General features: G+C 42.3%; 1 long non-coding RNA gene across 2 annotated transcripts; it reads left to right on the forward strand.

Moving 5' to 3' along the window:
- The first annotated feature begins 10,005 nt into the window (after positions 1 to 10,005).
- On the forward strand, positions 10,006 to 11,303 carry LOC123405697. 2 transcript variants are annotated; one of them, XR_006611980.1, is made up of 3 exons: positions 10,006 to 10,234; positions 10,422 to 10,928; positions 11,028 to 11,303. It is a non-coding gene; the product is annotated as an uncharacterized LOC123405697 (long non-coding RNA). The 2 variants fall into 2 exon arrangements; XR_006611981.1 differs by having other exon boundaries at positions 10,006 to 10,132.
- Positions 11,304 to 11,621: the final 318 nt, after the last annotated feature.

Raw genomic sequence — 11,621 nt, forward strand, 5'->3', positions numbered from 1 at the left:
AATGTTGATTTCAGACACCGCGTACAATTGTCGTAGGGCCGTGAGAATCAATTTCTTCGTTGATTTCCTCACACTAAGAGTGATATTCTTCATTGGTTGAAGAAAATCGATTCATCGTGTGTTGCACATCTAAGTCATCAATTTTGCACGAGTGTTAGGATGTGTGCATGTTTTTACAAAACATTTGAAGATTCTAAGATATTTAGCTCACACCGCAACTTGCAAAACATTTTCTCATCCAAGGGCTTAGTGAAGATATCTGCCAGTTGATCGTCAGTCTTCACATGGTCGATGAAGATATTGCCCTTGAGGACATGGTCCCGAAGAAAATGGTGACAAATCTTGATGTGCTTAGTCTTCAAGTGTTGTACTGGGTTGTATGCAATCTTGATTGCACTCTCATTCTTGCAGTAGAGAGGCACATTCTTCAAGTTGATGTCGTAGTCCTTGAGGGTTTGCTTCATCCATAGCAATTGAGCACGACATGAACCAGCAGCAATGTACTCAGCTTCGGCAGTGGAGAGTGAAACGCAGTTCTACTTCTTTGAGGACCAGCAGACTAGTGATCTTCCGAGGAAATTACATGTGCCAGAGGTTGAGTTGCGATCCACACGGTCACCAACATAGTCAGAATCAGAATATCCCACAAGATGAAGATTTGAGCCCTTGGGGTACCATAATCCTAGTGTTGGTGTGTGAGCTAACTATCAAAGAATATGCTTCACAGCCTTATGGTGTGATTCCTTCGGTTTTGCTTGAAAACGTGCACACATGCAAACACTACGCATTATATTTGGCATAGATGCACAAAAATACGGTAAAGATCCAATCATGGAGCGATATACCTGCTCATCGAATTCTTTACCATTTTCATGACTGCAGAGGTGGCTGTTGGTAGGCATTGGAGTCTTGGCACATTTGCATTCATGCATGTCGAATTTCCTCAGAACATCCTTGAGGTATTTCTCCTGTGATATGAAGATTCCATTGCATTGTTGACGAATTTGAAGACCTAAGAAGAATTTCAGCTCCCCCATCATAGACATCTGATATTCTTCACTCATCATGTAAGCAAATTCATCACTGTAACGTTTGTCAGTACAGCCAAATATGATATCATCGACATATATCTGGCACACAAATAGTTCATTATCATAGGATTTAGTGAAAAGAGTTGGATCGAGTGAACCAGGTTTGAAGCCTTTCTTCATGAGGAATTCCTTCAATGTATCATACCATGCCCGAGGGGCTTGCTTGAGACCATAGGGCACCTTTTTCAGTCCGAAGACTTTGTCTGGATTCTTTGGATCCTCAAAACCTCGGGCTGAGCAACATATACTTCTTCCTCAAGCTTACCATTGAGGAATGCACTTTTCACATCCATTTGATATAAGATGATGTTATGATGATTATCATAAGCAAGTAGTATTCAAATAGCTTCAAGTCCAGCAACAGGTGCAAAAGTTTCATCGAAATCTATTCCTTCAACCTGTGTATAGCCTTGGGCTACAAGTCGTGCCTTATTCCTCACCACTTGACCATCCTCATCTTGCTTGTTTCGGAAAATCCACTTGGGGCCGATGATATTGTGCTTGAGAGGATCTGGTCGTTTGACGAGCTCCCATACGTCATTCAACTTGAATTGAAGAAGTTCGTCTTGCATGGCTTGGATCCACTCCGGTTCCATGAAAGCCTCAGCAACTTTTGAAGGTTCTGTGATAGACACAAAGGAGAAATGCCCACAAAAGTTAACTAAGTGTGAAGCTTTTGAGCGAGTGAGAGGACCTGGCATGTTGATGTCATTGAGGATTTTGTCAAGTTCCACTTCATTTGCAATCCTCAGATGAGCTGGTTGAGGATTTCGTCTGGGCTGAGGAATTTGTTCTGGAGCAATTTCCTCAGGAGCATCTTCTTGATTTTCATCAGTGCTCGGAATGATTTCTTCATAAATTTCCTCAGTGGGAACAATGTCTTTAGTAGCTTTGAGCTTTATTGCTTCCTCAGGAGACAGCTTATCTGGATCAGGAGGCAATTTCTCTCTTTGCGAGCCATTAGTTTCATCGAACCGCAGATCTACAGTCTCAACAACCTTGTTGTGATAGTTGTTGAAAACTCTGTAGGTGTGCGAGTCCTTTCCATAACCGAGCATAAAACCCTCATGTGCCTTAGGTGCAAACTTTGAGCTATGGTGAGGATCTCTAATCCAACATTTTGCACTGAAGACTTTGAAATAACTTACATTGGGTTTCTTGTATGTGGGGAGTTCATATGAGGTTTTCTTGAGGAATTTGTGAAGATATACCATGTTGATGATATGACATGCAGTGTTAATTGCTTTAGGCCAAAAGCGACGAGGAGTCTGATATTCTTCAAGCATGGTTCTTGCCATCTCAACCAGAGTCATGTTCTTCCTTTCGACGACATCATTCTGTTGAGGAGTATAAGGAGCAGACAATTCGTGAGTAATACCAAGTTCATCAAGATAATTATCATGACCAGTGTTTTTGAACTCTGTTCCATTATCACTCCTGATGTGTTTGATCTTGACGCCGAAGTTTGTCGATGCCCTTGAGGAAAATCGTTTGAAAACTTCTCGCACTTCAGTTTTATATAAAATGATATGCACCCACGTGTATCTGGAATAATCATCAACTATGACAAAGCCATATAAAGATACTGCATTTGTTAGTGTGGCATAATGAGTAGGTCCAAATAGATCCATGTGAAGCAATTCAAATGGACGAGTAGTGGTCATGATGGTCTTCGAGGGGTGCTTGGATCTGGTCATTTTCTCAGACTCACAAGCACCGCAGAGGTGGTCCTTGAGGAATTTGACTGATTCGATGTCGATGTCATGCTTCTTCTTCGCGAGCGTGTGCAAATTCATCATGCCTGCATGACCAAGTCTTCGATGCCACAGCCACCCTTCTGAGGTTTTTGCTAGTAGGCAAGTGGCTGGTTGAGGACCTGTAGAGAAATCAACAATGTACAAATCCCCTCTTCTAACACCTTCGAAGACTTTGGATCTGTCAGATTCCATGATGACAACACATCTATATCTTCCAAAGATAACGATCATATCAAGATCACAAAGCATTGATACTGACATGAGGTTAAATCCAAGGAATTCAACAAGCACCACTTTGTCCATGTGCATGTCCTTGGAAATAGCCACTTTGCCAAGTCCTAATACCTTGCTTTTACCTTTGTCAGCATATGTGATTTGCTTCAGGGGTGATGGAGTTAGTGCCATATTCATCAGCAAGCTTTTGTCACCAGTCATGTGGTGTGTGCAGCCACTATCAAGAACCCACTCATTACTCTTGGGTTTGTCATCCTGCACATGAATTAGTACATCTTACCATATCATATGCTTCAGACATGAAGAATATGATATCAATTTCATCAGATAGGAATTTCATCATAAACAGAATTATAAGGACATGTGAAATATTTCTATTTCATCAATATTGGCTTGCGTCCCATCAAGCGTTTTCCTCATATCTCTAGCAAATTCTTCAGATGCTGATTTTCATCTGGATACCTCACCTGCAGAAGTGATTAGTTCAATTTCTTCACCACCCACATCTGAAGGGGTGGTAAAGCATTCATCATCCTGCAAGCACCATATGAGAAAGGGGGCATTGAAGATAATGCACTTCTTTTAACAGTAGGGGGTTAAAGTAATCAAATGAATATGCAGAGAATTTATTTGAGGATTTATGAACATAATGATTTGAAGAATAACGCTCATATTCATATTCCTTCTAATTTCCCTGTATATTAGAAGCATTAGCACGGGTACGAGCATAGTTTTGGCCAGTTGAGGATTTTGATCCTCTTGAAGACTTTGGTCCTCCTGAGGAATTTGATCTGGGGTTCAAATTCTTCATTGGTGGTGTCATGAGGACATTCACCTGAAGATTTTGAAGGCAACTTCTGGGAACCCAGATTTTCCTCAGGGGAGGCCCATTCCTGCAGTTAGTTCCAACATATCGAGCAAATACTTCACCAGATTGATTTTTGAATAGTCTATAGTTGGATTCAAATGACTCATCTGAGGAATAGGATAATTCACATGAAAATCCTGTTAGATTGGATGGATCAAAAGGAGGCCCTTTAGCAGCAACCCATGAGGTTTTGGGATACTGCTCAGGTTTCCAATATGATCCATCAGCATTCAATTTCCTCTCAAAGGCAATTCCTTCTTTCCTCGGGTTCCTGTTCAAGATCTGCTTTTTGAGCACATCACAAAGGGTTTGGTGTCCTTTGAGACTTTTGTATATGCCTGTCACATACAATTCCTTCAGCCCTGCATTTTCATCAGTGACATTTGTGGTTTCCTCAAGTGAGGAATTTGACACTACATGAGCAGTTGAAGAATTTGTAGCAATAGAAGCATTTGATGATTCTGGTGAAGAATTAGCAGTTTCACGTTCGATGCATTTAAGACATGGAGGAATGAATTCAGCTTGAGCAGTACTGATCTGTTGAGCTAGTAATGAATCATTTTCCATACGAAGATCATCATGAGAAATCCTCAACTTCTCAAGATCAAGCTTCATTTGAAGAAATTCATAGGAAAGTTTCTCATGATCAGCGAGGAGTGTAACATGACGATCTTGAAGATTATCAAATCTGGACTGAAGACTTTTCATATCTTCAGTGAGGATTTGGGTAAGATTCATTTCATCATTCAACAGATCATCGCTTCTGTCTAGCAATTTCTGAAGCTTTTCGAGGGCAGTTTGTTGTTTAGTGGCAATGATAGCAAGTTTACTGTAACTGGGTTTTTTATAATCATCAGGTTCACAGTCACTTGAATCATAGGAGGAAGCATCATTCGGTACCTTTGAACCTTTTGTCATGAAGAAATAGGTTGGAGCGAAGTCATCAGCATAGTCATCAGTGTGGATGGTGTTATCATTTTCTTCAAGGTTGAAGATTGACTTGTTCACGAATGTGGTTGCAAGTGCAAGGCTAGCCTGTCCAGATTTTGAGTCTTCATCAGAACCCTCCTCTTCATCACATTCCTCGGATTCTGCCTCGGAATCCATTTCCTTGCCAATAAGTGCCCGAGCCTTTCTGAAACTAGTCTTCTTGTGCGACGAGGACTTTGAAGATGAGGATTTTGAAGATTTCTTCTTTTTCTTCGACTCATCAGAACTGCCATCCTTGTATTTCTTCTTCTTTGATTCCTTTCCCCAACGAGGACAATCAGCAATGTAGTGACCTGATTTCTTGCATTTGTGGCAGGTTCTTTTCTTGTAGTCCTTAGATGAAGATTCTGATTTCCTCATATCTCTTCTTGAAGATTTGCCAAACTGGCCACGTTGTGTAAACTTCTGGAATTTCCTCACGAGCATTGCAAGCTCCTATCCAAATTCTTCAGGATCACCAATGCTACCATCCGAGTCTTCTTCTTCAGATGAGGAAATTTCTTTGGCCTTCAGTGCACGTAGTCTAGAATAGCTTGGTCCATATGGATCTCTCTTTTCTTCTTGTTGCAATTCATGAGTATTGAGTCTTTCGAGTATATCAGCTGGATCAAGCATCTTGTAGTCTAGTCTTTCTTGAATCATCATAACTAAAGTATCAAATGAAGAATCCAAAGATCTTAGAAGTTTCTTCACAACTTCGTGATCAGTAATGTCTCGAGCTCCCAGTGCTTGCAGTTCATTTGATATGTCAGTGAGGCGATCAAAGGTATCTTGGCAGCTTTCATTGTCAAGCCTCTTGAAGCGATTGAAGAGATTGCGAAGAACATCAACACGACAATCACGCTGGGTTGAGACTCCTTCATTAACTTTGGACAGCCTTTCCCATATAAGTTTTGCTGAGCCCAAAGCACTCACTCTGCCATACTGGCCCTTGCTCAGATGGCCACAGATGATATTCTTCGCTTGAGAATCAAGTTGCTTGAATTTCTTCACATCGGCGGCAGAGACAGTAGCAGTGATGATAGGGACGTCATGTTCCACAATATACCAGAGATCGTTGTCAATAGCTTGTAGATGCATCTGCATCTTGGTCTTCCAGAAGGAAAAGTCCTTTCCTTCAAAAGTAGGACATCCTGCAGTAACCTTGATCATGCCTACAGTCGACATAACTAAAACTCCAGGTGGTTAAACCAAAATCACACAGAACAAGGGAGTACCTTGCTCTGATACCAATTGAAAGTGCGTTATATCGACTAGAGGGAGGGTGAATAGGAGATTTTTAGAATTTCATCACTGAGGAAATTCCTTTTGAGGAAATTCCTCACTGATGAATAACTTGCAGCGGAAACAACAAAAGGATCAGGAGTGCAAAGTATCACTACAGCAGTTTTTCAGGATGAAGAAAATGGAAAACAGTTTGCACAGTTCGCAAGCACGGAGAAAACAGATGAGGATTAACTCGCGTGAAGAATTTGGGATGAGAAATTTTAGAGAAAGTCTTCAGCAAATTCTTCAAACAGTGACAATGAAAATCGTCAACACACAATCTGAGGAATGTAAAGAGTTGAAGAAATGGAACCCGTTTCACAGTGAAGACAGTGGTTGATGACCCAGTTCCAACTGTTGTGACAGTTGTACATCTGGTTTGGAGCGGCTTGATATTGAAACCAAAATACACACAGTCCCGGGACACACAGTCCCTACTGTATTCTCCTTGGGCTAAGAACACACAGTCCTCGCCCAACATTCGTGGTAAGTCTTCAGCGCAGACTTCCAAACCCTCACAAACTTGGTCACCTGGCGATCCACAATTGACTGCTGGATTTCTCTAGACCATGACGCCTAACCGTCTGGAGGATGCACAGTCCTCAAAGGTAAAAGGCTTCAGTCCCACACATGAACAACTTCTTCAGTGATGCTCACACTACTAGGAAAAGGACTATAGATGATATAGACACTAATGGCGCACCAGACAAGTAGTGCGCCACTACTATATAGTAGTGGCGCATCATGTGCAAGTGTGCCATTAGTGTGATGGACACTAATGGCGCACCACACACTCGGTGCGCCACTACAATTTTTTTTTTGCAAAACTACTAATGGCGCACCAGCAGCTGGTGCGCCATTAGTAACCAGGGTTACTAATGGCGCATCTGTTGGTAGTGCGCCACTACTATAAAAAAAATTTGCAAAACTAGTAATGGCGCACCTGTTGGTGGTGCGCCACTACTATATTTTTTTCCAGAACTACTAATGAAAAATATTGAATATTCATGAGGACACTCGATCTCGATCCCCCTCCATCTCGATCACTATCCCCCCTCGCCGCCGAGCACCCCCCGCACCCTCCCCCGCTCCACCGCCGCCGCCGTCGGCATACTTACCAATAGAACACCTATTCACAAGATTCAACTCCTATTCATAGGCATCTACTTGCAAACATCAAAAAATATATACTAGGCACTAGATGTTGTTGTGAGGGAAGATAAATCACCATCATGGTGTGATGCACACCACAGCATCAACTTCTCAAACCAAGGTGCAACCAGCACAAGAAAACAATGCATAGAAAAAAATAAAAGGAGGGGGGAAGAGGATTCGAACCCTGTCCCCCTGGTACTCAATCCTGCATCAAACCACTGGGCTGAGAAGCATCTGCTCGACAACAAAGTGCAAGAGAGCAGGGAATACTCTCGGATGGCTACTGTGCCGAAGAGAAATAACCCCAAAAAGGGTGCTGAGGGGGGATGGAACCCGCCACCTCTTGCTAAGAGAAAAACCCACGCACCACTGCGCTACTACTTCAAAGATTAACAAGGTAGAGAAGGCGCACTTCATATACATGCGCCATTACTATATAAAAAACATTCTAATGGCGCACCGCTCGGGGTGCGCCATTCCTAACCCGGCTGCCCTCCCGCGCCTCTACTCGATCTGCCCTCCCTCGCGCGCCCTCGACCCCGCCCACCCCTTCCCCCACCTTCGTCCATGCAGCCCACGGAGCTCTGGCGGCGCTAGGGTTTGCTCCAGCCCCGAAGCCGCGCACCCAACCGCCCCCTCCTCTCTTCTCCCGCGGCCTCCCCCCTACCCCCTTTCCATCGCCCAGCGGCGCCCGCCGTGTCCCCGAACCCTAGCTCCGCCGCCGCGGCGGGCCACCACCTCCCCGACCTCACCGTCCTCGGCCGCCACCTCAAGTCCCCCTGCAAGACCCACGCCGTCCTCGTCCTCTCCACCGGCGGCGCCCCTTCCTCCGCCCCTGCAGCGCAGCACCAGTAAATAGCCAGGTAAAAGAAGGTGTGTCATTGACTTGTGCAGGTTAGGAAATATAAACATGAAGGACATGATAAATACCTTTGACGTTTCTGGTTGTCACCCAATGTCTAAGTCTAAGGCACTTTGGAGGTTGTCTTTGAACATCCGGAACATCTTTAGCACCGTGTACCCTGTTTTTACTTGGTACACTGTTCAATGGATCTCTATCCCATTCAGGCTGGTTCGATTTATCCGCTGCGTACTAGTTTAATTTTTGGACGCCCGTGGCTATCTTTCCTTGCTAAGGCGTAATGTAATGTGATGTCGTATCTGTATCTTAATATCTGTCAAGGATCCAATCGGGCTGCAGCGGGACGTCTTGAAGTTGGGATGTTATTGAGATGCTATGCTTTGATTTTTCATGTTCCTGCGAGCTGGCCTCTCTGCCAGGCTTCATTGCTTCCACCGGTGCCGGAGGAGGCGGGGGCATCACAAACCACCGTCTGCAGGCAGCCTCCACATTTGCTTTTTACAGGAACTACAGACGTAGTACCTGATATCTTACCTCTATTTCACTGGAGATGTTGGTAGTAAATTCATTTAATCTGTTGGCTAAAACTGTTTTTAGGCTTAAAGCATAGCCATAGCCATAGCCACATCAGGGGGCTTCCAAGTCTGCTTGTCATTCGATGCCTTGGTTGGGAGCTGGGCAACGACCTCCCAGTATTCCATGGCGGTCACCATTGATCGGTGAACCCCTCTCTGACTGCCTTGCATAACAAGCATTTGGTGTTTTTTAGGCTTATTATAAATGCATTCACAGATCCTTGGCCTGCCTGACTCTGTCCCACATCACCATTGCCTTGCATCTCTTGCAGTTAAGTTAACTTGCTAAACTGTTTTGACAGAGCTTCAATCCAATTTCCTTTTTATTCGGCGTTTTATTCGCTTGCTCAGTTTAAAAAAAGAGGTCAGGTGTTCTTTTTTTTAGACAGAGATGATACTGTGGTTTTAAAGATACCATAGTATTAATACTACTATTTTTAATGATTGCCAAACAGGTTAGACTAAATTAAACTGTAGTATTTAGAAAAACTGTAGTATTCCTAGAAAACTTAGAAAATACTTTGCTATCAAAGGTATAATGTATAGTACTTTATTTTTCCAAAAGCTTATGGGTGAAGAAAAAGCAGAAAATGAAAAAAAAACGCACAAGAAAAAAATGATCATCTAACACACAGGGTGCAAGATCATAACCGTAGTTATAAACATATCATGTTATTTTGTCAAAGCTAGACGAAGATATGTTATTTTGTCAACTCCCCTAAGTTCAGTCTGCTGTAGATAGCAACACTGTATCTCTATGGATATCGCTAGTGTTGATCCTACAAACAAGATGCTGCTGACAGGATGCACATCATAATTGCCCCTTAGTAAAAGTTTATTTCTGATTTTTTGTTTATTTCTTATTGGGCCATGGATATATGTTAATATATATATTGCTCATCAGGAACTGGGCAATAGGAAATTTGTTTATTTCTGAATTATGTATTCACAACAAGCTACATTCACTTGTCTGGGAATAATCGCATAGCTGGGTCTGTTTGGGTAGCGCTCTTCTATCACTAGTTTTCTCGGTCACTTTCGTAGGTTGTTATACTCCATTGCTGTTCTGAGACATCACTGTCTGCGTATGGTGTTCTCTCTGGCAATCCTAGTGTTTGCTACTTTTTCTATGATGTATCGTTCCTGTACACATCTTCATTCTGTTGTATTACTTCAGCAGTGTTTTGTGTTGTATTAATTTTATGACCTGTTTTTCTCAACAGGCAACTTGGATGAGAAGGTCCCTGGGAGAGTCTTGTATGAGATTCTTATTCAGGTCGGCCATGTAGTAGACCTACACATACCATGTGACAAGGAAACTGGGCGTCCCAAAGGTTTTGCTTTTGCTGAATATGACACAGAGGCAATTGCTCAGTATGTTGTTAGACTTTTTTCCAGGACTTGTTAGGCTTAATGGTAAAACACTTAAATTTGCGGTATGTTTCTTCTTTTGTAATCTTCAATATAGATATGTTACTTCTGTACCATCATTGCCTTACAAATTAACACTGGTTATAAATTGCAATTTGCCTAGTTGGAGCACACTAATTGTTGCCCTTACATCTTATAACCGCGTACACATATGTGTGTTTTGTGCTAATTTTACATGTGTGTTCTGTACAGTCTATTGCGTGAATTCTTTTACTTCCTTGTTGCACTATGAGGGCGATGGCTATGAGCACCGATCAGAAGCAGCAGAGTCGTCCGGCATCCATTTATCCAAAGTTCCATACAAGGGTCTAAGTTTCTTAACTGTCCAGTGTTTTTGCATGTGATTATTTTACTCGGTACAGTCTTATGGGCCACCATTGTGAATAATGGTGACCTACAAAGTCAGAACATGCGATTGACTAGTGATGACCTGAGACTTGATGGTCTAACATTTGTGCCATTAACATGTAACCAGGTTCAGTTACATGTTGATTCTTTTTTCTTTTGACAAAAGAAAAGTTAATTGCTGATTCACGTTGTTGTTCTACATAATTTTAATGTTAACTTTTGACACATCAAGAGTTGCTAAACACATTCTTTTGCTCTGTTAGAGAGAAGATAATGACAGTGCCGAGGAAGAAAACTCAGCGCAATCTCCGAAGATTGGAGAAAGCTGAAAAGGCTGCTCAACTAGATAAGGTTATTTTTCCTGATATACATTGCCATGTTCTAACATCTTCCTGCTATTGATCCAAGTGTTACCTTCCCATGTTCTAACATCTTCCTGCTATTAATCAGAGTATTGAAAGTGAACTAAAGGAGCGCCTGAGGAAGGGTGTCTATGGTGAAATTTATAATTTCCCCTTCAAGCAGTTTGATACTATCCTTGACATGGAAAAAATATGAGTTGGCTCCTGAGATAGAAGAGGAAGAAGTAAGACAGTACCGACTCTGAGAATCAAGCTAATTTTGTTATGTTCTCACTGCTCACAATCTTTCCCATATATTGTGGATTCACTTGCCAATACAGGAAGGCGAGATAGAGTATGTTGAAGGTGGTGATATCGAGATGGGTGACATGGATGATATGGAAGATTTTGAAGGCTTTGGTGATGAAGATGGTAAACATTTCTCTTGTTTCTACTGATTTTAATTTTGCATGTTATAGAGTGCTCTGATTTGCGAAGATACTTCTCATTTTTCTGTGTTCACTAGATAATGTAAAGAAACTTTACATTTTCTGAATTATGGGCCTTGAAATTCCATTCTGACGAGGACAAGGGTAGCAGGCAAAGGACGCGAATTTGATTCTCCAGGCACGGCTTCAGTAACATGCTTGGTGTCGATGATGTTGTAATTTAGATAATTTTGCCCGTCTTTCTCGTGATGACC

This window comes from Hordeum vulgare, chromosome 1H, assembly GCF_904849725.1.
Source record: "Hordeum vulgare subsp. vulgare chromosome 1H, MorexV3_pseudomolecules_assembly, whole genome shotgun sequence".
Classification (NCBI taxonomy): domain Eukaryota; kingdom Viridiplantae; phylum Streptophyta; class Magnoliopsida; order Poales; family Poaceae; genus Hordeum; species Hordeum vulgare.